Below are 27,373 nucleotides of genomic sequence, written 5' to 3'. Positions count from 1 at the left end.
CTTATTTCTTAGCACAAATGTGAACGGAGGAGTATTGATATGTTGTAATAGCTTAGTGAGTGCATAAACTACTAAATTCTTGTCTGTTTCTTTGTTATTCTGTCATATGAGAGACGATAAGAGGAAGGAGGAGAGAGAGAGAGAGCGGAAGTGCTGACGTGTACATCACGCGACAGAGTCTGCTGCAACAGGATCAAGTCAAACTAAGGCCAGTGCTGTCCTATTTACAAAACCTACCTTCCCATACAGTATATTTTGTGTGCCTAGCATATTTGATGTTATGACAATTTGTCAAGGACTTGGCAAAAGACTGATCAATTGATGAAAATAAGAATTGCATATTGGAGTTTTTGTGCATGAGTGGGGGATCGAGTACTGACATTATTCTGTAAAATTAAGGTAATTGGGTGCTTATTAAGCAATTTGTTTGTGAGTACTGTAGTGTTGCAGGATTAGAGGTCGTTATTTTTTGGATTGCTCTGAAGTTGACTACTTTCATTTAATTTCCTGATTGGAGGTGGTAAGCTTGCCACTAATTAATAAATTGGTTAAACAATTTTTTTTTTTTATTATTCATAAATTGATTAATTGATTGTTTAATAAAAAATATAAAATTAGTATAATAATTAATAATTAAAGGGAGGAAACTATATGCTAGATAGTCTAAAATAATAAAATAATTTACAATAAAGGAATATAAAATAGTTGTTACAATGGGGAAAAAGGACATCAGAACTATGAAAGTAATTACACCTGTTGATATAGTTGAAAATAGTAAACCTTGCAATACCATTAACTAAAGGTTATCTGGAAAAGGGAATAAAAGTTGGCATGACATTGAACAACCATAGCTAGTGGAAGGGGATTTTAACCCTGACGTCATCAACATGATGAAAGTGATTGAATAACAGAGAGAGGAGAAGCAGAAACGACCATAAAGATGAATCCAAAACTCCAAAAGTAGGAAGAAAATGAGATGTCTGGAAACTAAGAGTGTAGTGAGGTTAAGGAAGATGGAACTTGAAGAAGAAGAAGATGATGATGATGATCAGAGTGATTGAGAAGAGATCATGGGTGGATATGACTCTGTGATTAGAAGTTGGCAAGAGGAAAGAAGAAGGATACTAGAGATTTGATCTCTGATGGAAGTTGAAGGAAGAAGGATACAAGATATTCCAGTTCTGATGAAAGCGAAGATGAAGACAGCGATGAAGATTTGGAGATTAAAGGTGCTTCATATTCAAGAGGATTTTATTCTACAATGATTAGCAAAGAAGAAATAGAAAGAGATATAGACTGATGCGTATTATGCCTGGATAAGGGGAATAATTTAGAAGAGACAAAGAGAATTGGAACAACAACCCAAGAAGCTGAAGATACAGAAGAGAGGAAAAACTGCTGAGAAAAGGATCCCAAGAATTGGAGAAGAATAATACATTGAGGAAAGGAAAGAGAGCATAAGTAAGAAGATGATGGAAGATGATATTTCGAGGACAGAACTTAGAATATAAGCCTTTGAAGAATACCGATATGTCAACAACAAGAAAGAACAGGACCAAGAAACTCTCAGAAAACTTGATGAAATACAACTGGGGGAGAAGAAGAAGGATAAGAAAAGCTTTGGTTATGAAGAATCAGTGTGCACCAAATCAACAATCACTGCTACAGCTTCAACTGAACAAGGTCAAATGCAATTGTACCAGCCACAACTAGTGGTACAAGTTGTTTCATATCCATAGATAGTGTCTGGACTGTGAAAGAATTGGAGAGGAAGAGGACGAGAAGGTTTAGAAAAAGGAAGAGGAGGAAGATTTAAGCCATACTTTCAGCAATCTTAAGAAGCGTGTTATGATTGTGGACAGGTTGGTGACTTTGCTGTGAGTGCAATGGGCCAGAAGGAAACACAAGAGGGAATTTCAGAGGAAAATACAGGAGCAAGTGAAGATCATCTGGAGGACAGGTGAATCCTTATAGGGACAAGGAGCAAGGATTCTAGGGGTGCCCAGAAGATCGGAAAGGGGGGTGTCAGCTGGTAGCACCAATTAGGGAAAAAGATCCAACAATTGAAGTGAAAACAAAGGACTATGGGAAGTGATGGCGGATAGCGGAGCTGCTTTTATCTGTGTTCAGCCTGAAGAGGTTACACATCTCACTATGTAAAATTAACTAATTAGGATAGGGATTTGAGGGAGTAAAACAGTTGATTACTCTTAAGGAACCAATTGAGCTCTGCTATAAAAATCAGAAAAAATTACAATACCCATATTGGTATCAGAACATACACCTATTGCATTGTTGGGAAGAGATGCATTGTGTAAGTTGAACTGTACAATAAGATGTACACCAGACGGCTGTCTGGTAGAAGTGCCAAAGGAAAAGGTTTACCAATGGTTGATGATGACAGAGATGGATTTGTCTTTAGTATTCTGGATGGGAAATCTCAGTGAAGATTTTGAGGAGGAAGACCTCCTTGGAAGAATGAGTATCATTTGAAAGATGAAGCAATTCAAGGGATTGAACCAGAAATTGAAGGACTTTCAAAAGCAGGTGTTTTGAAGACAATAGAAAAAATCGTTAGAGTAGGAATCAATTGTTGTTTTGGGGAGAAACCATGAGGGGTTGATAGTAGCGCCTCTGGACCTATTAGGTCTGATGATTTAGGAAGCTAGGGGTTAGCTAATGTTGAAAGTAGGGTTTTTGGGAACCATATTTGATTGAAAAGGTTGATTATATCATAGGAAGGAGGACAATCTGTCTTAAAAATAATGTTAAAAGGGGTGACTGTTATTCTTGGTTACATTCCTACACCAAGAGGTGAATAAGATGTCAAATTAGGCTAAAAGATGCTCAATCGTTTGCCAAGTCTGTGTGTAAAGAAGTCATAAGCAGGTGGGGATTACCCGATCACATGTCCTAAAATTAGCGGGAAAGGATTTTGTGAATAAATCAGTGAAATGGTTTTTCTAAAATTAGAGGGAAAGGAATGTGGATAAATCAGTGAAATGGTTTTTAAAAGTTAGGAGAAAAAGTCAGATAAAAAAGTTAAGAAAACTAGGGTTGAAGGAACTCTAGGACAGTCAGCTAAGCTTCAATGTTAGTAGGAAGAGAGAGAGAACAGTGGTGAAGGGAAATTTAGAGTTTAGTGGGAAGATAGATATGGTAGGAGTTTAGATCTGTTAGGAGCAGTTGCATTGAGAAAGTATGCGTTGCTGAATGATAAGAGAAGATTGAGGGTGATTGTAGTATCTATATTTACAATTCCCAGCAGGAAGATCAAGGTGATTATAAATGTATTTTTTATAATCAACAGTTTGAAAGTGAGGGATTAGAGTTGGGACTGAGAGTTAATGTAGTGACACTAGTGGTGATAGATGGAAATACAAGTCAAGAGTTCAAAGCTTTAGGGAAAATGGATGAATTAACAACAATGACATCAACACTTCAGCATATTATAACAACAGTGAGAAGCAATTTAACTCTTTCAACATTGACAGTTATTAAAGCTATAAATATATCACATTTGATTACAAGGGAGCCAATCGCTCCAGCACCAATTTTAGAGGAAAAGACTGTCATTAGGGTTAGGATGGGTGATACAGCTCATCTTCCTTGTAGATGTGAGAGAAGGAATGTGTAGAGGTGAGATTTCTCTCATGTGGAGAGAAGTTTTTGAATGATAATGTGACTATTGGGGATTTTAGAGATGTTTAGGGGTTTGTGTGCTGAGAGAGAATATATTCTTACCTATGGATGGAGAGGATGTTGTTACATGTTGAAGCTTCCATATGAGGTTTTAAAATTAAAAGAGGGGAAGAAAGGGACATAGATAAATCTGATTATGAAAGAGAGAAGTTTCATAGTCTGGAAGCCTATCATTGGAGGATAAGTCTAAGAGAGAAGTGGGGATTTTTTCCATGGTGTGGTGTAAAATTTGAGAAGATAATATAGATAATATTACCTATAATTTGAAGGGTTTTGCAAATGAAACGATAAGAGGGTTTAACCTTCTGTCAAGACTCAAAGGAGTATTGATAGATAGATATCAATTTTGAATATCCGATAATTTTTCAGAGGTTTAAATATTAGGGTGATTTTAGTATTTTGTTATGAATCAAAGGGGGGAAATAGAATGTGATTCATTTTATATATCATTTTAATATTTTTAGTTGATATTGATGTTTTAATTTGAATGTGTTGTTTTGCAAAAGATACTGTTTGGTCTTTTCTTTTCTTCCAGAAGCATATGGGGGAATATGTAGAGGGGATTCAAATGCTCAAACAAGGACAATATGAAAGGACAATATGAAGGGACTGGAGGAAGTGGAACAAGGAAGGTGTGGAAATGTTCCGATTCCATCATCGACGATGCATTGGAAGTCGACACTGCTGAGGAGATGAAGTGTAGTGGACTACATTCCAGTGTCTGCAATGATATATAGACATATTTGCATGTGTAATACATAATTTGTGTCATATTATTTTGGTATTAATTTTTGTAGAATGATATTTGCTGTTATTGGGTACATGTGGGGATCTCAGATGTTTTTGTTTATTTCGTGGATGCTTAGGGATATTGGGTCTAGGCAGGGATAGAGAGAATCCACAAGAGGGTTCGATGGGTCGACCAGCCTGAATGTGGACATTTTTTGATAGTATTTTGTTTGCTGGGGCTTTCATGTGTATTCAAATTGCATCATAGTTTCAAATGCATTGATAAAGATGTATGAATTGATCTGGAGTACTTAGGTGGTTGCCTGGGGCAGAGGGGCCGTGAGAGAATTTTACTGTCTTGATTGATGGATGGATATTTGGAAAGAAAGCTGCCAGACAGGTTTTTCGCTCTCACACTCCATAGAGATTTGTTCATATTTCATAGAAAGGTATTTACACTCCATAGAAAAATGTTTTTGGTTTATTGTTAAAGATACTCAATAAGAGAAATTGTTACTTGTCATAATCCTATTCTTTTTGTTTTCGAGACTTAATTTGTCTCGAAGGAGGGAATATGTAGTATCTGAGGAATTATGACTTTGCTAACGTTTTCAAATGGAACCTGAGAGGAGGTTTATTCAGCTTAGAGGGAGCATCTGGGGAGCAGTTTTAGAGGGGCACCCTAAAGCAGAGGACAGACTTCCTCTGAATAATCAGATTTGAGATGGGGCGATTATTCTCCAGGTATCTGCAGGTATCTGTAAATCGACGCTGTAACCCTTTGTTATGAATAAACCTTTATGATGAAAATACAGCGTCAGCGGGTTCTCCTTGGTCACACAGCATAATTAGCAACGTTTACTCGACACAACAGTAACGTGAAGGGAAAAGGGCCCCAGCTGGCTTTCTGGGCCTAATCTCCCGAAGAGAGTCAAATCAGTCCTTAAATCACTAGCGCTGACCCTGAAAATCCTTCCATGGAAAGAGAGGGTTTGTGGGATACTGAACTGACAGACTTAATACCTCAGTCTGACGCTGTGACTATTTTCCCACTGGCTGTTCGGACTTGGCGATTGACCCTATAGTCTGGTTGAAGGTAGAGTATCCAGCACATTTCCCAGGTACAGGGATAACCAAGTCAAAGACACACAAGACAGACAACAGATCTGCTGCAAGGGCCTTATCGTTTCCCTATCATGGTGATAGACTGAGGATATTGCAGTTTGGTTCACCCCAGTTAGGGAATTACGTTGTAGTAAAAGCTAGTCACGAGATCCTAGGTTGTCCAGATGCCCTCGTTAGAGCCACGCTTTGTACACAACCGCCATTCACCTCTGGCTTCCACCGACCCACAATCTTCCTAACCTTATCTCTTATCTCATTATGGATGAGCCCAACTCTCTCGTGGATAAGCTGGGACTTGTTTTGTCCTCATTGCATTCGAGAGGCTAAGCTTAGCATCTGTGTGTCTAGCATGGGAAAACAGGAAGACAGTTATCTCTATCTCTGTTGAGATGAGGCAGTAATGACCCTTAAATCACTGTGACAATATATTTATGTATTTAATGCAAAAATTGTGTTTTTTTCTACTATACAAAAATAAATAGCTAGAATGACAATCGATTGTTTTCCACACAGCAAGATTCTGTTAACATCACCAACTATATTCTCACATGTTGTCTAAAGGAAAAAAGCCAGAGGCTTGACCTTTCTAAGAGCAGATAATAGATTTGAATGATGGTGCTGACATCTATCGTCAAGCTTTTAAAGAATACACCCATCATGAATTGCCCTTATGCATGTTCAGCCTTATTCCTAGGTATTTTGCACGGTTTGACTCACAATCACTACTAATAGTGAAGAGTCTAGCTTTCTAGACATGTAAATAGAATGAATAGACATAGACATAGAATGAATAGACATTCTATTTCTATGGTTGTAGCTAGATAGATATCCCAATTCACCGGAAATGAGCCTATTTATATCTTCCCTATACAGTGCTCACTCACAGATAGACCGCAATTGATCTGTGTTTATCATGATTAATCTGCTGTGAGGCATCCTCTCCTCCTCTCCTCCCTTTGTTTGTGGTCATCAGATGGCTCGAGCACCGTCCAACAGCAGGCTGCAGCCCCTCAGACAATATGGCAATGACTATCGCACTCATCCTCGTATGACGAGCTCGGTTGCTCGACTCCCAACGACTAGCTGAACATCAGCAGATAAAATGCAGAGGTTATCCTTCCAACCTGTATTGATATAAACTTTGTTACCCACCTCACACCTCTTGGTTCCCGGGAGACGCATTGGTGATCAATTGCCAAGTGGATGTGGAGTGAAATCTTAATTACCTGGCGATGGTATGTTTGGTGATGTGAAAGTTATTGACGATGATGTGGGCTGTTACGTAAGCTCCCCTAGTGGAACTTAGTGCCTGTTAAAACTGATTCAGGAACAGATGGACATGCCCATATCCATATGATCCACATAAACAATCTCAGAAAGGAAATTAATTCAATCTACTGAGAGATGGGTTATGAGAAGGCTTTTAGTCCAGTTATGCTATTTGTCCAGTACATTTCCTACATTTTGTAAGATAAATAATGTGTGAACAGGGATTATTCTTGAATATTTCACATGGCAAATAATATTTACAGTGCTAGAAATTAAATCAGGTTGGTTAAAGATGAATGATCTTTGGCAATTAATACATTTCCAGGCTTCTCCATTCCTTTTATTCTCAACATATACAGTGTATATTATGCCGTCCAATAAAAGCAACGGTGATATAGTGGATATACAGAGTACAGCTATACCCACAGCTACACAACAAGCCCTCAATAGAGATAGATATGTCTTAATATAAAGTGTATCAGAGTAAATATATAGCACGCCTGGTTGAAAAGGTCTCTGCTAAATTATTATTAGAGCTGAGAAATGTACACTGTCTCCCTGTTCAGTGGTGAAGAAACACCGATCCACCCAGACCCTTCAAGGATTTCTAGCATTTGTACTTTCCTCTCTAAATGGTGAGACAGAGAGAACGTGCCTGACAGAAGAATCAAAAATGCAAGGTGAAATGCAATTTCCACTCATAATAAACGCTGTCGCTTCATACAATATTATGGAAAATGATTAGACCTGACCTTAGAAAGTATAAATTACATGTGACAAGGCCCTAAGACACTGGGAGAAATAGAGGGGGCCCTTCGCTGTCCCTCGTACCTCAGTGAGGGTAATGAATGGCACAATTAGAAGGTCAGGCCAACATCAAAAAATAGAAGGAAAAAATAAAAGAGAGAAAAACTGTCACAGAATCCACAGTCTGTTTATTGGCTCTTAATGAAAAACAATTGATCTAAATCACCAACAGGGAGGATTCGTAGTTAAAGCTGGGGTAAGAGTGGTGGGGAGGATTCCTAGTTAAAGCTGGGGTAAGAGTGGTGGGGAGGAATCCTAGTTAAAGCTGGGGAAAGAAGGTATTTTTTTTGTCAGTGACAAATGCACTGCTGTTTTTTCCAATTCAAATCTGTTGCAGGGAAAGAATCCAAGTCACGCTTTTTCTGTCTGGTTTTGGTCGTTTTATTATCATTAAAGCCAGGTGTCAGGTTAATGTCGTATTGCATTAAATCACAAAGAGAATGCATATTTGAGCTACAGTATGTATGTCTTATTAATCCAGATATCTATGGATTACTTTGAGAAAAAAGGCCCTGGTTCTATATAGTCTAAATGCTTTTTAGGGATATGTCTGTGTTTCGAGGGTAATGAACTGTAATGAAAATGTCTGCTTTACTTCCCCCCCACAAATACATCATATTATACCAAGATATAGACAGTACACCAATAATGTCAGATTTTGTTACAATGTAGTATTTCATATTATATATTATACTGGCTTCCAAACAAAGGGCTTCATCTTAATTAAGTTGTATCAACATTGTGTACTTTCACAGTATCTTTGGTATTATAAACTGGGTTGTTCGAGCCCTGAATGCTGATTGGCTGACATCCATGGTATATCAGACCATTTACCACGGGTATGACAAAACATTTCTTGTTACTGCTCTAATTACGTTAGTAACCAGTTCATAATAGCAGTAAGGCACCTCCGGGGTTTGTGGTATATGACCAATATACCACGGCTAAGGGCTGTATCCAGGCATTCCGCGTTGCGTTGTGCCTAAGAACAGCCCTTAGCTGTGGTATATTGGCCATATACCACACCCCCTTGTGCCTTAATGCTTAATTATAGTATGAACATGTACTCTAATTTACATAATTGTAATAATATGTACATTACTGTTCCTATTATGATTTTAGTTTGACAGATATTGCTCTGTTATTGCTTTCTTGAGAGGCTCATTTCTAACAAATGTGCGGCAATACATTTACATTTTCATTGAATTCATGACGAAATGAAAGTAGAGACTGTTTTAGTCCTAGTATGGAATTAGGATTCCTCCCACTGTGGTAAGGTAGAGCATTCCACAAAGACATGATTCTTAATTCCACAAATATTTGTTCTTTCTTGTCACAGATTTAGATATAGCAACCAAAAAAAAGCATTGTCTAGACATGTAGTTACGCATGGTAAATGCAAAGTTATGGAGTTCTCTCTTGCTACACAGCTGTGTTACAGAATGCCATAGCACAACAGGCTATTGATCTACAGTATATTCTAAAAAATGTATTCTTAAAACTTATCCTATTCTTTAAAATGGTAACTTTTTGTTGTAGTTGTGTTGTGGTCCCTCATTGTTGACTTATAGGTCCGCAGGGGTATTCTGAACCACCTCTATCTCATTAAAGTGAATGTATTTGGAGAGGGGTGACTGGAAGCCAAAGTGCACCAAAGTGCAGACCTGTCAGTACACTGGAAGAGGCCAAAAAACCATGGCAACAGAAGCGAAAGGCACATATGTAAAATGAAGTCCAAAACAAAGTGAAGGTGTTAGCGCTAGTACCAGCTTGATGCATGCCAAGCACTAGACCTGGAGTGTGACATGTCTAACTCTCTCTCTCTCTCTCTCTGTCTCTCTCACCCCCACCCTCCTTCTCTCGCTCTCTCCATCCCACCCCCTCTCCCTCTCTTCCAGATAATGGTGCTGACAGACCCTGAGTTTGAGAGTAGTGTGCTCATCAGCTCGGATGAAGAAGTGAGCTATCAGAAATACCGCCTCAGCTTCTACATCCTAAGCCTCCTGTTCCATCCAACACAGGAGGATTGGGCCCTAGCCTACAGCCACGACCAGAAGGTGAGCTCCATGTCGTTTTTTCACCACAGTTGGTTGTTTGATACAGTATGCTTTGGATTTCAAACTGTGATACAAAGTCGGATAAAGCTCCAAGCTGTTGATGTTTTACCTTTTTTCCATCCTGGTTTCAACGGCACCATATTGGTTTATTGAATATTCTTCTGCAGTCTTATAATGATTTATTTACCTTCTTGAAGTTTTGATAAGAATATTGATTACTGTTATCCGTTTGCCGTTAGCTCATTTAATTACCATGGCAATTAGTTAGATGCAATGAACATGTTTTTGTTATAACATGATTACAAATACACAGTAACTTTACTTGTAACTACTATGGAACATTCTAATATTCATTAGAAGATGTCAGCACTATAGGCCTGCAAACCACATACAGTGACTATGCACTCTTATACACCAGTGCTCTCATCTATAACCTTCACTGTACAGTAGTCTCATGCTCTGGAGAGCTCTATACCCCCCATTCACACACAGGTCACATCCCATATAACCCCCTGTGAAGAAGACCTACCATTATGGTCAATGAGTCTTACCTGGCTACTGAGATGGCTATCACAACAGGGGAGTCTGGTTAAGTTGGAGGAGGGAGAAGACTGACACCTTGGGTTGCTAACTGACCCCAATATCAGTCATAACAATGACCTGGACCGATCCAGAGGTTGTAATTTGCTAAGCTTTCTGTCTGTGATGGCCTTCGTTGGAGAATGCAGACTATATGAGTTTGTAACAGAAGCTTTTGGTCTGTTTAATGCACACTATAGATGTTGGTGATATTTTGTTTGCATTAAAAGGATGGGCCTTTGTGGACATGGAAGACTCTCAGAATACATACCTTTGTGGACACGGAACACTCTCAGACTACATACTTTTGTTGACATGGAACACTCAGAAGACATACCTTTGTGGACATGAAACTCTCAGAAGACATACCTTTGTGGACATGGAACTCTCAGAAGACATACCTTTGTGGACATGAAACTCTCAGAAGACATACCTTTGTAGACATGGAACACTCAGAAGACATACCTTTGTGGACATGGAACTCTCAGAAGACATACCTTTGTGGACATGGAACTCTCAGAAGACATTCCTTTGTGGACATGGAACACTCTCAGAAGAGATACCTTTGTGAACATGGAACACTCTCAGATGAGATACGTACAGTTCTGATGGAATGATTCCTTAAGCATTGATGCAACATGGAATCTGATGGTGATTAGTAAATTAGATAATGTAGTATATTTCATTGGGAGTCAATACAAATGCAACTTTAAAACAGTCTGTTCTGTACTGATAACATATTTAGTTTTCCTATATTCAAACAGCAGTGTCTCAAGCTTTGTCAGATCACTTTACTATTGTACTCAATGCAGGTCAATCTCTATCTCTTTACTCAATGTCTGGAGTAAACTATTTTATTTCGAGTTCTAGGACTCTGGGTGACCTCTCTTGACTCTTATCGCAGAACGTGTAGGCAGTGTAAAGTCATGATTATCGTTGATGTAGCTGTTCCTCTCTCTCTGACTAAGGGCGATATAATTAGAGCGTCTGTGACACGTCTCAAAAAAGTATGAGGGTGGAAAGTATGGAAACAACGCAACATAATACTGAACTTTTTTTATTCTTGTTCTTCTGGGTTCCTCTGGGTCTTTTCAACTGTTGAAGTCTCCTAATTGACTTCAGTATTAGAGCTGCTTGTCTTATAAATATTTTGACAAGAGCTGTTATGCTAGACAACGTCAGGCCCAAGTTATTTTGTGCAGTTCAGTTATTCATGTAAGACCCTCCCTGCCGTTGCTTCAAAGCGAGCAAAGATAATCTTTTTCTGAATGTGTTTATAGTCTGAGATGTATTGGGTTGGGGTTGGTTGGGAAGCTAGTCGTGGAAGTCTCAAGGGAGAAGTGAAGACAAACCTTTTAAAAAACACAAGTCCCCTCGACTCGAGTTGTATTCCATTCTTCCAGGCCTTGGGTCCCTAATGGATTGTGTAAAGGATATGTTCATCAAAACATTAACTTGGTGGGACTATTGAGTTCAAGTATTCAGTCCGCATTGCAGTTACTGTGGTCACTTGGGGATATGGGGTTTTGGTTTCATTACGTAGTTAGAAGTGTTTATGAGAGCAGACAATTCACCTCAGAAAAAGCTGATAGTGTAGATAAAATGACATTAGCACAGACAGACAATGAACATTGATTGAACAAAAATATCCAGTTTATGTCCATGTATCTATTGCCAGTCTATCACAAAACAGGTAACCCAACACACTGCCTATGCCCTGTTTGAAGCAAACGTTAAACAACTCATTGTTTATCAATTACCTCGACTAAACTGTCCCCCTGCACATTGATTCTGTACCGGTACCCTGTGTATATAGCCTCGCTACTGTTATTTATGTGGTTATTTGTAATTCCTACCACTGGGGGAAACAATCAGTATTGCCACAGTTCAGCGTCGCTAGAATAAAGCCTCAGTGTATCTCAGGTTTATTTGTATATCTCAGGTTTACTCAGTATATCTCTTTACTTCTCCAGTCTCTGACTCACTTGCCCTACAGTGCGTATAGGGATTTGATTGGCCCCTTGTCTGCATTAGTTTAGTTGCCTGTTACAGATAGCAGGATTAGTGTCATTAGTCAAGTGGAGGAAGGATGACTCAGAGCCCAATAGATTAGAATACAAAAGACTATAACTAAATGGTGTTGTGGAGGGGGTTCTTCCTGGTGAGGATAAAGCTGGAGAAGGTGTTGTGGAGGGGGGTCTTCCTGGTGAGTATAAAGCTGGAGAAGGTGTTGTGGAGGGGGGTCTTCCTGGTGAGGATAAAGCTGGAGGAGGTGTTTTTTTTGGGAGGATGTATATGTATCTTCTAGGGATGCAGACACACTCCCACACACACACATGTATGCAATTGCACAAACAGACATGAACACACACACACACATACACACAAACCTTAGACATACAAGATTAAACTAGATAGAACAGGCCTGGTGGAACTCAAACACAATAAGATGCATGGTGATGCAGTTTTGGCAGCACTGGCACAATGAAGCAGAGAGAACAGAGAGAACAGGGGACTGAAATCAAAGGGAAATTATGGATACAGTGAGGAGAGACAGAGAGCGCGAACAGATGGGAGTTACTCTTTTAATGGAATAGCAGATATACATTGTCACAACAGCAGATGGATGGAGGTGTGTTGTTAAATAGAGAGAGGATTGAGGAGCCAATGTGCCAACAGCAAGGAAACAGATTGTGTGAGAACGGTGACTTTCTGTCATTGCTAGGCCTCTCTTGCCATACACCTGTGTTCCTTTGGTGATGGTGGAGGTGTGACATCCTTTTGGTTTTTTAGCATGTGCCGGCCTCTTTATATTGAGTTTAAAGCCCCAGTTGATGGACTGTCTCTTCAATTCAAACCACAAGTTGTCAATGGGGTTCAAGTCTGGAGACTGTGATGGCTATTGCAAAATGTTGATTTTGTGGTCAATTAACAATTTCTTTATGGATTTTCACATGTGCTTATTGTCTTGCTGAAAGATCCACTTGCATCCAAGTTTTAGCCTCCCAGCAGACACAGCCATGTTTTTGGCTAAAATGTCCTTTTCCTGGGTAAAGTTCATGCCGTTGACCTAAACAAGTGCCCCAGGACCAGTGGAAGCAAAATATCCCCCTAACATCAAAGATCCACCACCATATTTTACAGTAGCTTTGGGGTTCTTATCATCATATGCATCTTTCTTTCAACACCAAACCCACTACTGGCGTGGCCAAAGACCTCTATTTTCATGTCATCCAACAAATGTAAATGCCTAGAGATTGCTAAATGGCATTGGCACCTGAATTGGAACCTGTGCTATAGTCAGATGACATGAAAATAAAGCTTGTTGGCCATGCACACCATATCATTTCCCTTTTCTTTTTTGCATACAATATAGCTCAGTAAAACAATTATTTTATACAGTCTTTTTTGCTAATCTTTATCAAAGGTGCCAAATATTTTGTACCTGACTGTAAGTGAGTTTGACATCCTTTTGTCTTTTTAGGATGGTCAGCTTCTTTATTGCATTCCAAGCCCCAGTTGCAAGGCTAAGGCAGGCTACCTTCACACAGGTACTGGGTTATTGGGTATTGGGTTATGTCTTATGAGTAGCCCTTCTTGCCCTTGGTGAATACCACACGTCCACAGGGTGTATTTAGAATTCCTATCCGCTCACCTGAAGGCTTTGATATTTGATAATTCAGCGGCGTCATAACCTTTATGTGGGGGGGGGGTTACGGTGTGTGTGTAGTAGAGGTGTGTGTGTGTGTGTGTGTGTGTGTGTGTGCGTGTGTGTGTGTGTGTGTGACAGGGAGTGAAGGTGAATTGATGAATTAAAGACTGGGGGAAAAGGGAGATTGACATTGATTGAAGGATGATTGAATTCGTATTAAACAAACCATTTGTTTCAGTTAGAGGTGTTCTTTATTTTACTTCTGCTGTTATTTGTTGCTTGCAGTGGATGAGCTGATACCATTTGATAGGTTTTGTCAGTTTGTTTATCTGTTTTGAAACAGGGCCTCCAGAATATTCTCACTTTTTTCTCTCAGTTTACACTCCAAGCCCCCAACTATCTGAGATCTCTTTGACACTGGGTCAAAATCACTTATTTTCAATCCAAAATATTGGCCCATATTACAGTGACAGTTCGGGAGAAAACACACTTTTTAAGGTTAGCATATGTCCCTTCTCTGAGCTTGCGCTGATGGTGATCTGACACTTATGTCCCTGCCTTTCGAATACCCCTCTTCTCCTCCTTCACAGACAGAAGTCAGAGTGTGTATCTCAGTATCTCGGCCATGGACAAGGCTGACATTTACCTTTGCAAATAGGATCAGCTGGGTGTCAGTGCCAGAGCCGCTATCGTTCCAGCATTTTTCTGTGGGGAAGATGAAATGGTCGACATAATGGATTCTGCCTCGCGCTGAACCTCGCCTCTTAACTACAGTCCTCATTCTGTGGCTGGCTCCACTTTGTCGCAGTAGTACAGTGTGGGTCTGTGCTAAAACTTCCAATCAGATACTAAACCTGGGCCATTCTGACTCATGTACTGTAGATTTGGACAGCAAGCCAAATTGTACTTGTAAAGGTGTAATCTACATTATTGATATTACTTTTCCAGAGCGTCAATTCCAGTATTTCTGACCTGTAGTGTTATGCTACACACCTGGCAGTAATTATCTACCTTGCCCAAAATATTAACAACCAAACACAATCAAACACCCGGATAATAATTTTTCATTCACATTTTAATGCGCTCTCCAGTGCAATTCCTTTCCCACATATATACCACTTAGACATACATTCAGTGCCAGTTTTATTTGGACTTGGGGAACCTTCGATGTCCTTGAGGCTTAGAACCTGTTTGTTTAATGTGGCTCCGAGATTGGCTCTTTAGGACAACTGTCACGCTCGTCGGTAAGAGAGGAGGACCAAGGCGCAGCGTGGAATGCAAACATATTATTTATTATAAAGTATCACACGAACAAAACAACAAAACGAAAACGTGACGTCCCTGGTTACATACACAAACCAACACGGAACAAGAAACCACACCAAATGAATGCCTAACGGCTACTTAAGTATGGCTCCCAATCAGAGACAACGAGCTACAGCCGTCTCTGATTGGGAGCCACCCTGGCCAACATAGAAATACAACAACTAGAACAAACACAAAAGAAAACTCACACCCTGGCTCAACATACTAGAGTCCCCAGAGCCAGGGCGTGACAGTACCCCCCCCTAAAGGCGCGGACTCCGACCGCGCCAACCAAATACCACAGGGGAGGGACCGGGTGGGCACTCCGCCTTGGCGGCGGATCCGGCTCCGGGCATGATCCCCACTCCCTCTCTAACCCCCCAAAGTACCCCTGGTCCGGTCTGGCCCTGCTGACCGGAGCTGGACTGCACACTGGTGGAGCGGATTGCTCTAGCTCCGGCGTGAAGCAGCTGACCCGTGCTGAACCAGGCACCGGTGGAACAGGCACGGGCTGTGCCAGACTGACGACGCACACCACTGGCTTGGTGTGGGGAGCAGGAACGGGCCGGACCGGGCTGACGAAGCGCACCACTGACTTGGTGCGGGGAGCAGGAACGGGCCGAGCCTGGCTGACGAAACGCACCACTGACTTGGTGCGGGGAGCAGGAGCGGGCCGAGCCGGGCTGACGAAGCGCACCACTGACTTGGTGCGGGGAGCAGGAGCGGGCCGAGCTGACAAAACGCACCATTGGCTTGGTGCGGGGAGCAGGAACAGGCCGGGCCGGGCTGGCGACGCACACCATTGGCTTGGTGCGGGGAGCAGGAACAGGCCGGACCGGGCTGACGACGCGCACCATTGGCTTGGTGCGGGGAGCAGGGACGGGCCGAACCGGGCTGGCGACGCACACCACAGGCTCGGTGCGAGGGACAGGAACAGGCCGGACCGTACTGGGGACACACACCACTGGCCCTACGCGGGGATCAGGAACGGGCCGGACCGGACTGGTAACACACCCCAGTACCTCTCGCCGTGCCTCTACACTCTCCTCCCCTTTAGTGACCAGTGGCCCCCGTAACCTGGCGGCCTCCTCTACTAACCGCTCCATCGCGGCCCCCTGCTGCCCCGTCGTCCACGGCGTGAGCCCCCCCCTAAAAAATTTCTGGCCGTCTCTCCTACCCGTGGACCAGGTCTCCATGTCCCTCGCCAGACTTTCGCCCTTCTGCTTCCAAGTCCGGCCCTTCTCTTCCTCACCCGGCTTGACCCAGTCGAGGAGGCGAAGGAGATCTGCTAGAGATCTCCCTGGCGATGGCTCCTGGACACGCTGCTTGGTCCAGTCTTGGTGGTTTCTTCTGTCACGCTTGTCGGTAAGAGAGGAGGACCAAGGCGCAGCGTGGAATGCAAACATATTATTTATTATAACGTATCACACGAACAAAACAACAAAACGAAAACGTGACGTCCCTGGTTACATACACAAACCAACACGGAACAAGAAACCACACCAAATGAATGCCTAACGGCTACTTAAGTATGGCTCCCAATCAGAGACAACGAGCTACAGCCGTCTCTGATTGGGAGCCACCCTGGCCAACATAGAAATACAACAACTAGAACAAACACAAAAGAAAACTCACACCCTGGCTCAACATACTTGAGTCCCCAGAGCCAGGGCGTGACAACAACATTAGTAATGTACTAATTGGAGTGTGAAATTATAGGGCATCTTCATTGCACAAAAAGCCATCCACAAATAGTGCGGAGGGAGGATCAAAGATGTATAGTTCAAAAGTGCTGCATTCACCAGAAAAAACATTGATGTAATTTCACATCCACCTCCCCCCAGCTCTAGTTGTACCCCTGTCCACTCCCCCACAATTCCCCTAATGATCGTAACTTTCCCAGGAGACAATAAATCGGGAGCAGTAGTGAAACTAAGTGTCTCATTATATGGTATATATGGTCTCCACCTATCCTCTCTCAGAGAAAATCTACCATATGTCCTGAGGAGTAGTGGCACTTGTTCAAATCCAATCTCATTTCGTAAGCTCTTTATGTAATTTTTTTTTATTTCTAATTACGTCCTCGTGCCATTTTGTTGTCTTTGGCGTAATGGGATAAGTTGAATTACTCTACCAGTTGACTAATGGTAATGGGAGACTGAAGTTGACAGGGCCCATTTTGGGTTGTGGTATAATACTGTTGCTGTTAGTTCGTCCCCTATGTGTTAAGAAGTCCCATTGGAGTTCCATAGCAAGATGGCTGTCACTTTAACAACTGCATGTGCATTCATAACATGCATTGAGGGGTTTTATTATCTTCATCGTGCCACCACTGAGACATAAACCAATATGTCTATATATAAGAAATATATAGTCCCAAGCTTATTTTAAAGCTGAAATCCACATAAGGTGAAAAAGAGCCACTGTTCACCCCAGCACATTTGTTATTGCTTTTGTTTTGTTGAAGAAACGGAGGAGAGGAGCATCCAGCATCACAGTAAAAATAAATCGCAGTACATACTCTGCTGTTCTAGCACGCGTGCAATGATGTCAGAGAAACACAAAACAGTGTACATTGCTTGAAGTAACTTCTTTGTTGTTGTGATATTGCAAACGGACGTGGCAGTTTCACCATTAAGGATTCCAGCTTCAAATACAAACCTATAGTTTAGTAGTCTACCATACAACTTACTATATAGCAACATCACCCTTTCAATATGGCATATTCCATGTACTCTCATATCTAGTATTGTATTGAGTATGGAAACAAACATTGTAGATAATGTTGCCAATATGTCACAGTACAGCTTACTCTGTAGTATACTAGTCTGTGTGATGCAGGTCATTGTTGGAAGGAAATATCTTCTGAAACCCAGCAGAATATGACATGTTGTTCAACTGTACGGTGCACTTACTTAGAGAGCAAGGTGACCTGGAAGTATAAGAATAGTGATTTTAAGAAACAGCAGGGTGCATTTTGGATGGGGGGCATTTTAAAGTAATGGGGGCTCAATAATGAAAGAGGGAACACCACAAAATGTACCTTTTACGTTTGTCTCTCATCCTGAGTAGATTGATAGATGGACCCCTATCCTCCCTCCCCCCCCCCCCCCCTCCTCCTATCATCCTCTCTCTGTTATTCAGATAATGTCATGAACAGTATTTGAGTTCGGCCCAGAACAAACAGTACACTTCAAGGGCATGTGAAAATGTCTGGAGGATAGTTTGGCTTCTCTGGGTTTCACAGGGATCATACAGGGATCATACTGAACAGGTGCGGCCCACATCTGGATAAACCCGCCGTCAGTCTGTCAGGGTCTTAGGATGTGGAGGTATTATCAGTCTGGAGAGAGAGGCAGGCTGGGAAACGAGAAAATAACACCCTGACTGCCGAGGAAAATGGGCACATAACTTTTGTGGCAGAACTAAGTTGTGTGAACGGAGTAGGCTCAGGGAGAGGTTAAATGTTGCTAATCACTAAGGTGTTACATCATCAAAATAACATATTTAGTCGTTCTCTTGCCACTTTCTACCTCATTAACCTCGTCGATTAGGTTTCTCCAACATTTGTCGCTTGCAATTGTTTTTGCTTTCAAAACAGACAGGCCACAAATAAATGTGACGAATGTTGGCTGTTGGAGCTTAGCTTGCCAGCTGAATGGAAAGTTTTTCTCCAATCCCTTCTCCCAGGGGGGCAGCTACCAAAAAACAAATCAGGAAATGGTAGGACACAGCCTCGTTGAGCGAGCCACACGGTCCCCCCAGTCCTTCTACAGTATATGCAGACATTGCTTGACTTAATCCTCCCTAATGATGCAAATGTATGCCGTTAATTATTTTCCACACCGAATCATTTCGCCGCTAAACGTTAGCACAAATGCAACGGGGGACATCCGTCTCAATAAAGTATGCAGAGCCAGAAAAGATTTGGCAAAAATACATTATTCAGGATTTGATTTTTTTTGTCTAATTTGCATTAAATTGAGTCTATAAAAAATTCATTAGCATTTCCAATTCTGTGATAATAATAGTAATATGTGGGATATTGGATATTGGATGTGTTTCAGCTCTTGTCATTGGAGGAGACTCCTTCAGATAAGCTGGTTTAAATCAATCCTTGTCTATTAGGAGTCAGTGAATTTATAAATCCCAGAGCGCTTTCGCTTACAGGATCATCTCTTGTCATTGTAATCCACAGCTGACACCTTTCTGCTGCTCAATACTGATTCTTCATTCTCAAATCTCCCGTTCTGACATTGACAAGACTTAAATAGCTGTACTGCAATACAGAGAGAGAGAGAGAGAGAGAGCAGCAAACCATTTTTCTGATTAAGTAGCTTGTGTTGTGTTAGCAGAATCAGCATCTGTCTCTTATGTGCGTTTCCAGACCTTTAGCCAGGTAGTAAAAGTTTAGTATCCAACTGTGGTTGTATTATATTATGTTGTGCAGACTCTGCAATGGACCCCACCGTATGACAAAATGGCTTCCTTACGTCAGCAGTTTCACCCCTCCGCATAAACTGATCCTCAAAGGTGATGTTGATCTTGAGCCAAAATGACCTCCCCAGTCTCCACCACTGCAGTGCATAGGCCCACTTTGTCATGACGTGACCAGCAAGCTGCTGTGGAGTCAGACCCCAAATTGGTTCCTCCACATTAAAAACACACTCCTGTCCATTAATTTACTAACAGTATGTGCTGATCTAAATCCAAAATGGCCTCCACCACCACCGCAGTGCCTCCCCTCCCCCACCTGCCTTAGATCTGGATGCGACCCTGCAAGGTGTTACTGAGTTAGAGCCAAAATGGCTTCTCCTCCTCCTGTGGTGCATTTCTCAGCTCAATGCCCCTCCAGATGGCAGGTATCTTTAGTGCTCAGCTCACATGTTAGCTGAAGCTGCAAAAGGTCGGCTCCCATTGCAGTTCACTGGATCTAGCAGGTCCTCTCAGCACACCTTTAATGGACTTTAATTTGAAACACACTGTCATGATAATGCAGACCTCCATATTGGACTAATAAGTGCCCATATTGCCTTTAGCGGTGGACTAATAGTGTCATTTTCTCTGCGTTTACCTCATAGCACTTCACAGAGTAATTATGCCTAATTGGATAACAATGCAGACATACCAAGCATAAGTACTTAGTTGGGTATTATTCATTTACATTGTGAATCACCACGTTTTGTCACAGTCTAGACATGCAAAAGCAATATACTTACTTACACATCCACACACATTATTCCAACATAACTTTAACCTTTTAAAATCTCTTTACACACCACTAAACTACACCTATAAAAGGTGGATGGGTTTCTAGGCGGAGGTTGTTGTTGACGAGTTTGCAAAGTGAATCCAACCGAGCGGAATAGATGACTGAGCTCAACAGCCATCATTCCTCCCCACCAGAGATTACACATTTGGTGACATTGTGAACGCAAAGCAGTTGCAGTGCCGTTTGAACGGCTGCTATCATTTGTTATTTAACTGTGGTAGTGCAGTAGTGTGCCCCATTAAGATCCATTGAGGGACGGTGTTGGGTAGTATGTCACTGCAATGCGAGAGGGAATTGGTATATAGTAAAGTACGCTCCATTAGAGCGTGAAGTTAATCTCATAAGATAATTGTTTTATTTAAATTTTAGTCATTTAGCAGACGCTCTTATCCAGAGCGACTTACAAGAAATTAGGGTTAAGTGCCTTGCTCAAGGGCACATCCACAGATTTTTCACCTAATAGGCTCGGGGATTAGAACCAGTGACCTTTCGGTTACTGGCACAATGCTCTTAACCACTAAGCTACCTGCAAGTGTATACTACTAGCAACATGACATTTTCCGCTTACATGTTTCGCGATACTGTATGCTAAGAGACTACATGATGTTGCCATTGCAGCGCGTTTCATTTTTATGTGTCATCAAGATTATTACCTTCTAGATTCATTAATAATGTGCTGTAATATGTATTACAGGTCTATAGGACTGGGATTTAAACATTATGCAACAGATTTTGACACATCAGCCTACCACAACATTCTTACTGCAGTGACAGCATGGCACCTAGCAAACGTGATGGAAATCCATACAGTATCATCAGTTCTAATTCAATTTCCAGTATTTGTTCATCAATTTCAAATATAACTGTCAAATTAACTACCTCAACCTCTGGAGTTCATTACAGAGTATCAGTTCTACTGTATATGGACATAGTATATATCCCAAATGGCACCCTATTCCCTATGGGGCTCTGGTCAAAAGTAGTGCACTATATAGGGAATAGGGTGCCATTTGGGACTCAGATTGGTCTTATTTCTATAGAACATACAAGGGGTGACAAGTGATGCAGTAGATTGTGCTCCGGAGCAGAGACCTCTTATTCCCCAACACCCAGGCAGTTCAAACAATCCAGATGGTTCATTTGTATACACTTTCACATACTCCCCTCCATAGGATTGTCTCCAGCAACGCCGCCTTGCATTCTCCTGGCTCCATAAATTCTATAAAAAATAGTCCCATCGCCTCCGCTTCCGCTCTAGTCAGAGCTAAGGTACTGTCGACCGGTGACATTTGATTTAGAGTACTGTATATAAATGCTTAAGGAATTCATAGGAGGCTTAATTAGGTGGTGTAAAAGTGACTTATAGTAATTGTTCGGGACATACTGGCTATAATACGCCATTACCATTTCCATAACTCCACAAGTCCTATTTCAGTTGGGAGGAGATTCTACCTTTATGTGTTAGGGTGCTGTTGGAGGCCCAATGCAGTCAAAAACATGATTTTCCTGTGTTTTATATATACAGTATTTCCACATTATGAGGTTAGAATAATACTGTGAAATTGTGAAAATGATGATAATGCCCTTTTAATGTAAGAGCTGTTTCAATAGACCACCTGAAATTTCAGCCTGTTGTGGTGGGATGGAGTTTTGGCCTTCCTGGTGACATTGAGATAAAATGGCTGCATTGGACTTTTAATGAATGAGGATGTTTTGGTGGCGAAAGAGAGGTCAGTTGTGATATCTAGCTTCCAGGGTTCAGATGAAAGAAGGAAGTAGGATTATAAGAACCTCAGATAACCTTTCTGTGACTGCAGTCTTGTTTTTCCTACATATCTTTGACCACAGGGGCAAGAACATTAGCGAAAAAAGATTACATTTGAGTAACTGAATGAAACCAGGAAACAACTCAAGTATGCAGCCTGAAGTACGGTACCAACAAACGTAATAATATCTGATACTATTAGCTTGAAATCCCATTTTAGTTCATTCTATACTTGATCTGCTACTGTATGAAGTTAATAAAATAAGTAGAGTTGATTGTTGCCCTGTAGCACACTGTAAATGAAGCCTCCTGTTACTAATTGGAAGTCAAACACATTTTGCCATCTGCCTTGCAAATGACTGCCACTTTAGCCCAGGGCTCATACGGAGCTAACAGTAGGCTAAACATCCACAAGACCCAGACTGTTGTCAAATGATGCCACCCTGTTTCCTCTATGTCAATCATGATCCAGACATGATGGACAAAATGACAGTCATCTTAGTCATCACCTTATATCACCTTATATCCACTACCATAATGAATAGGTAGTGATAGTACAGTGTTCACCAGCATGTGTTGGTGATATCATGCACTATGGACTATGGACAGCTACTAAAAGAGACCATGTTGAAGGGATGGCTGTCTAGATTGACCACATACTGTATAGTGCAGCTTCTATACAGGTTCTCTCTGGCATATACACTGTTAGACTGGCCAAGACACTGTCAGACTGGCCAAGAGACTGTCAGACTGGCCAAGACACTGTCAGACTGGTCAAGACACTGTCAGACTGGCCAAGATACTGTCAGACTGGCCAAGACACTGTCAGACTGGCCAAGACACTGTCAGACTGGCCAAGACACTGTCATACTGGCCAAGACACTGTCAGACTGGCCAATACACTGTCAGACTGACCAAGATACTGTCCGACTGGCCAAGATACTGTCAGACTGGCCAAGACACTGTCAGACTGGCCAAGACACTGTCAGACTGGCCAAGACACTGTCAGACTGGCCAAGACACTGTCAAACTGGCCAAGACACTGTCAGACTGGCCAAGACACTGTCAGACTGGCCAAGACACTGTCAGACGCTGTGTGCTAAGAGGTGATGAACTTTGCCTTTTTTTTAGACATGACTTACAGCTTGTGATGTATCAGTCACAATAATATGCTCACATTCACTAATAAAAAAGCACCTCCAGATATGAAATCCAATATTCTCATCTAACTGATATCAGTCATATGGCCAATGTTAAAATAAAGCCCATTTATCCCCTCCCTTAAAGACCAAGGCATAGCTGTAAACGTTCTGACTGGCTGACTGCTGACAATATAAAAGCTGTTGTTGTCTGGAAAAAGAGGCCTGTGTAAGATCATGGAGCCTTGACTGTTATTCAGACTGTGGGATGCCCGCTCTTTGGGGCAGCAACGCACCAAATGCGTAAGCGATAATGTTTGTGCTCTTATAATGTTCTGTATTTTCCCTGAATCCACATTAGAATAAATTAGTCTTTAGATGAAGACGCAACACATGCTGTGCGACGTCCTCCGTGCCCTCATGCTCCGTGATGTTTTTGTTCTTGTACATAATCAGACGTTTTCGTTAGTCCACTTAACATGTTCTTAAATGCTAACATTGTTTACCTACCTAGCTCAGGCACCCCAATCATGACTCTCTTTTTCCATCTCTCTTTCTGCAGTTGGTGTCAGTGTTTTCCATTCCAGTACATAGCTAAACAATCCTCAAAACACAATAACGTACATACCGCCATATAGATTTATATTGAAGTCCACCATCAACGTGACTAGATGAGTGGAACCAACAACTGTTATCCTCAATCCTACAACCACCATTTAGACAAGTTACCCTGTCAGCTCTCGCTCTTTCAGTCTCTTGGCTGTCGCCGGGCAGGCCTCATCAGTGGCTCTGGATCTGGCGGGTGTTTTGATTTATCGACGCGAGTGGGAAACTATGAAGCTCACTTTGTGACTGCTCTGAGCTTTAGAATTTAAAATGTCATTGGCCTGATGAATGAGTGCAGCTTGAGCTCACCCAGTGGCATCATATGTCACTGGCCAGAGTGATGAGAGACTAGCCCGACCTGCTTACCTGCTGCCTGGCTCAGCCTGCCTGCCACCATAGACTCCTATTGGGAGGAACATGGCTCAGCCTGCCTGCCACCATAGACTCTTATTGGGAGGAACATGGCTCAGCCTGCCTGCCACCATAGACTCTTATTGGGAAGAACATGGCTCAGCCTGCCTGCCACCATAGACTCCTATTGGGAGGAACATGGCTCAGCCTGGCTGCCACCACAGACTGCAATTGGGAGGAACATGGCTCAGCCTGCCTGCCACCATGGACTGCTATTGGGAGGAACATGGCTCCGCCTGTCTGCTACCACAGACTCCTATTGGGAGGAACATGGCTCAGCCTGCCTGACACCACAGATTCCTATTGGGAGGAACATGGCTCAACCTGGCTGCCACCACATACTGCTATTGGGAGGAACGTGGCTCAGCCTGGCTGCCACCACAGACTGCTATTGGGAGGAACATGGCTCCGCTTGCCTGCCACATGCAGGATCCTATTGGGAGGAACATGGCTTGGGACAGCTATTTATTTACTGATGATTTAGCTATAGGATCAGATCTGGTACAAAGCCAGTGATAAATAACAGGATGATTATGATGATGACAGTTTAGTTTGATGATTGTTGGCCTATGTGATAGTTAAGCCTTCTGTGTGTGCACAGTAATATGTTTGTAGCACATATGGTAAGGTGCATAAGATATTTCATGATTGTTAGCCTATGTGCCAACACTGATAAAAGACACAGCCAACAACAAATACTATGGATCCAGTTGAGCTAAACATGATAATACAGTAGCTAACTGAGTTACTATATATTGGTTTTTAATTTATCAAACAATGTAACAAATGTTGCAGCTGTTGACTCTAATTACTACTTTCTCTGTGAAGTTGCAAGATACATTTGCTTACCTCGAGAAATGCCACAGGAGGTTGGTAGTACCTTAATTAAGGAGGTTGGGCTCGTGGTAATGGCTGGAGCGGTATCAGTGGAATGGTATCAAACACATCAAACACATGGATTCCATGTGATGCCATTCCATTTACTCCGTTCCAGCCATTATTATGAGCCGTCCTCCCCACAGCAGCCTCCGCTGAGAATTGTGTGTCCTTTTATCGGAGTTAAATGTCAGATTTCCGCTCTGATAAAAGGTAGAACATTAGCATGGAGTTTGACTGGGGCTACCGACTGTCTGTAGGACTAAAATAACAATACAGACAGCCAGCAGGAATCAGTAGCATCAATCAGTGTAATGGAACAAAATGTGCCCTGTCATTATGCACCCAGGAAGTGGGAAATGTAATTAGACCAATTAAATTAGGCCATGGGCACTACTACACCTGATCGTCAACAGGGCAATGTATTTATTTTTGGACACGTATATCCATAATCTACAGTATCATTCTGGATTTGTATTCTTCTTCTGATATATAGGGGTTGGAATAAAATGTTTACCATTTCTTTTATGCATAATTTGACATACAAGCACTCCACTTAATTTGGTCACTGGGAATCCACCCAAAGTTTTGCTGTTCCAGGAAAAGCAAACGATAATGTCAAACCTATTTTTAACCGAACATATTGGACTTTATCTATACCTAGTGCTAATTTACAATTAGAAAAGGAAACAGGGTAGGGCCTAAATGTAATTTGAGAGCCTATATGTTGACATGAATGGTCTGAGCTATAATGATGATGGCGGTTTAAAGCTATGTCGGCCTTTCTAGAGTGTCATGCTTTTTTGCCCCCGGGTACGCTCTTCGCTGGCTTATCCTGCCATGACTCAAGTCCACTGTCACTTTACTTCCTGTCTTGTGATAAGTAGACTGATATGTTCTCTATCTCTCTTTTGTTTCTCTTGTTTTATGTTCTTCTTCACAGTTGTACACCTCCCTGGACTTTGGGAGAAAATGGCAGCTGGTTCATGAGCATGTGAACAGGTTCTACTGGTGAGTCATACGCTTGTCTTCTTTCTTTCTTCTCATCATCCTTCGCTTCCTCTCGTCCTCTCTGTTGTCCTTCTCTTTTCCTTAGTTTACTCAGACTCTCATCACAAACTGTTTTGGAACATCACTAGCAGTGTGTGGAACGTGTTGTTTGCTTTCTGCAACAGAAGAGTCTGTGAAGGATATTGATAATACGTTTCAACATTATTCACATAAATGACAGAGTAATAAGAAGGAAGGATATTGGAAGGTCTACACCTGCATTTCACTATAAGGTCTACACCTGTTGTATTCGGCGCATTTGACAAATAACATTTGATTTGATTTGAAGCCTGTACAGAATAAAAATATTCCAAAACATGCATCTTGATTGCAATAAGGCACTAAATTAATGCTGTAAAAAATGTGGCAAAGAAATGAACTTTCTGTACTGAATGCAAAGTGTTATGTTTGGTGCAAATCCAACCGAACACATCACTGAGTACCACTCATATTTTCAAGCATTGTGGTGGCTTCATCATGTTATGTGTATGCTTGTCATCGGCAAGGACTAGGGATTTTTTTTCCCCACTGGGAATCATCGATACGGCTGGCTAGCCTATATTCAAAGAAGCCTCTTCAAGAGTGAATGGAAGGAAAATCAACTCTGTAGTTATGTTCAGGACTACACGACAAGTCATCGGAGACTGGACAACTGCGAAGAAGAGAACAACAGTAGAAGACTTGTTGGAACCTGTTTGGACAATTAGAGCCTTACAAGTGTGCCGCGAGAAGGCCCAACTCCCTTTCCAGGGCGGCCCGGTTCACCGAGAGATCCCCGGCGAACTAAGACATTTCACGTAAATACATTCATGATTTCATACTCAAGGCGGGCGGCGGTTCGTGTGCCAAGTATGTAATCACTGTAGGTGAGAGTAGTTTCTGAATGTATCAAGGTTAAGTGTCTCTGCTAGGGACCGGTTTTCTCCAGTCAATAACCGGTGCAGAGTGTGTATTTTTATCCTGTGTTCCCATTTAATTAGCTAGTAAATAAATAATTTAACCAATTTGTGTAGTACTGAATCATAAGTA

At 41.8% G+C, this 27,373-nt stretch overlaps 1 pseudogene across 1 annotated transcript in view; it reads left to right on the top strand.

Moving 5' to 3' along the window:
* The window catches only part of LOC311130327 (VPS10 domain-containing receptor SorCS3-like), a 195,384-nt pseudogene that overhangs the window by 118,271 nt on the left and 49,740 nt on the right, over positions 1 to 27,373 (top strand). Inside the window, exons 3-5 of the transcript in view lie at positions 9,531 to 9,689; positions 26,238 to 26,305; positions 27,171 to 27,193. The product of the transcript in view is annotated as a VPS10 domain-containing receptor SorCS3-like (transcript). The remainder of the gene's footprint in view (positions 1 to 9,530; positions 9,690 to 26,237; positions 26,306 to 27,170; positions 27,194 to 27,373) is intronic.

The sequence above is a fragment of the Coregonus lavaretus genome (genome assembly GCF_964263955.1).
Source record: "Coregonus lavaretus genome assembly, chromosome: 6".
NCBI lineage: Eukaryota > Metazoa > Chordata > Actinopteri > Salmoniformes > Salmonidae > Coregonus > Coregonus lavaretus.
The sequence above is the reverse complement of the archived record's forward strand: the minus strand, read 5'-3'. Positions and strand labels throughout refer to the sequence as shown.